The sequence below is a fragment of the Pararge aegeria genome, chromosome 3 (assembly GCF_905163445.1).
Source record: "Pararge aegeria chromosome 3, ilParAegt1.1, whole genome shotgun sequence".
NCBI classification, from domain to species: domain Eukaryota; kingdom Metazoa; phylum Arthropoda; class Insecta; order Lepidoptera; family Nymphalidae; genus Pararge; species Pararge aegeria.
The window spans coordinates 2,787,966-2,790,330 of NC_053182.1; the positions used below are offsets into that span (position 1 = coordinate 2,787,966).

General features: G+C 33.7%; 1 non-coding gene across 1 annotated transcript; it reads right to left on the bottom strand.

Moving 5' to 3' along the window:
- Positions 1-1,684: 1,684 nt before the first annotated feature.
- On the bottom strand, positions 1,685-1,758 carry Trnan-guu. The gene has a single exon. It is a non-coding gene; the product is annotated as a tRNA-Asn (tRNA).
- Positions 1,759-2,365: the final 607 nt, after the last annotated feature.

Here is a 2,365-nt window from a genome sequence, read left to right on the forward strand (position 1 = left end):
CATAGGTACTTATGAAAACCTCAGTGAATCTGCCCGCGATTTAATATTAATGTGGTGCAAAGTAAACTCATTTCTTTACATTTAGAGCACATTCCAGTAAATAAATGTACGTAATATTTAATGAATGTTGGAGTTAAAACTCGTATTAATTTGTAAACATATAATAGGTAACGCCTTACCATACAAACTTTCATCCGCTATTCTACACAATATACGATTGCCTCTTTTTTTCCACAATCTCACCTGACGGAAAATGAAGATGTGGTCTAAAATGGGACGCGGTTGCCTAAAATATACCTATTCATTCTTGTTTTAAAGATACCCAGGTTGTAAGAATTAGGAAACGCAGAACTAGAAAGTGTTGGAAGAAGGCATGCGAATAAGAAAATAAGATGCAAATCGCTTCGTGCGAGTTTTTGGGATATGGACATAGGTATGAAAACCCGTCCGGTGCCTTTCAGTGCGATGAAGGGATGAGATCAAACAGTTCCTGAACACACTCACCAAAGTATATCCTTTAAAACACCGACAAACTGGCTACCTTACAATGATCTTACGGGTCTGAATATTCATTAGCTTGTCCTGTGACATAGACATCCCCAAGAGACTTACACCGTCCTCTCTTCACCATCTTCCCACGTTTTCCCTTGGCTCTCTTTCAGTCTTTTCCCTTTCTCGTATACTATTCTATGACGTCTCTCCGAATCATTTTATACATCATCTTTTCTTATCTTATGTTAATATTTTTTATTTTTAAGTTGATTTTGATAATGCTTTTTCGTAAAAGTGCTGGCAGATTTTTAGCTTTCTAGTGTTGGTAACATGTTTTTGTTCTGTTCAATGACAAAGATAGAACCAATAAATAAGGTAAAACCTTATTAATTGTCTCTGGGGAATTGTAATGTTTGAAATCAATATGTCATGCAAGGTTTATTATTATTATTTATATTATTGATATGCAACTCTGGAATACTTTTTGTTTTGCATTTAATGATATTTCAATAAGCTCCACCATCTACTGAGCCAGTATCGTTTCTACGCGTTGTGTATTATTCGATCAACTTCTTTGGTCATTTGATCATTAGATGATATATCTTGCTCGACGTATATTCTTCCATATATTCTATATTCCTGTTATTAACATTGAATGGCTATTATTTTTATAGTTTATATACTTTATAATTTGTCATCAGATTGATTTGTTCTCAAGCTGTTGCTATACTTCACCACTCTCTTTTGTTTGTTGTTTCAAGATCATATCTAAAATCACTGGGTTATTTGGTTTGAGGATAAGCCAAATTCATCAGCAAATTTGAAATGATAAAATAACCTGTAAACTTTTTCAGGATTTTGTTTAAAGCAAACAAGGTTTTTGAAATCTTACCCGTAAAAATAAAACATACTCATCAGCTTTATTGTAAGTAAAGATAGATAGATAGGTCTAACTTTCTAAACCCATGATAGAGATCGGCCGTTTATAGAATGAAGAGTATTCCGATTGGTCAATTTAAATTTCAGTAAGCAAGAACAGGCATTAAAAGCTCTTTAACTTATTTACAAACCAAAATAGTTTCATCAAAATCGGTTTAGTAACTTTCGGAACTAACTAGAATCACATTACTCGTCACTGTGAGACGATAATTTTTATATTACCTTCAAATTAAAAAAATTACAAAAATTAATCCGCCCCCGGGTGGGCTCGAACCACCAACCTTTCGGTTAACAGCCGAACGCGCTAGCCAATTGCGCCACGGAGGCGTTGGGCAATCCGACGAAATTTTGTAACGCTACACACAAGCGTCTAGTGCGCATATCTAAGATTACGTCATAAGCATTGCTTAGTTCATCGGTTTGTTATAAATAACTGTTATAAGTACAATACTTTATGGCCTTTTCTTTTTAATGCCAAATTATTGATGAAGTGTGTCGCCACGCAACCTAGGGGTTGACTTAACAATTATTTATTGTAAAGTAAACATCTCCAGAGGATGGTAACACATGCGAGTATAGGGATTGGAGAAATTATAAATTAGAACATACAGATTCTCCTGATTTTCGCGGAGTATAGCAAATTAGGCTTAATTTTCATAATACAACGTAGGGTCGTTTACAATGGGTATAATATTATTTCCTTATCGTCGACACCATTTTGTGCCTATTGTATCTAAATAAAGAAGCTATAAATGCGAGTCATTTATAAAGTAATTTAATTATTCATTCCAATAAAATAATACATAATTCCACTATCTATCTATACTTATAATAAAACTGTAACTAGAAGATTTCTGTACATTTAATATATTTTGGAAATTTTGACCGGGGGATGCTTTATTCTCGATACTGAGTCCAAAGCAGATATTTATTT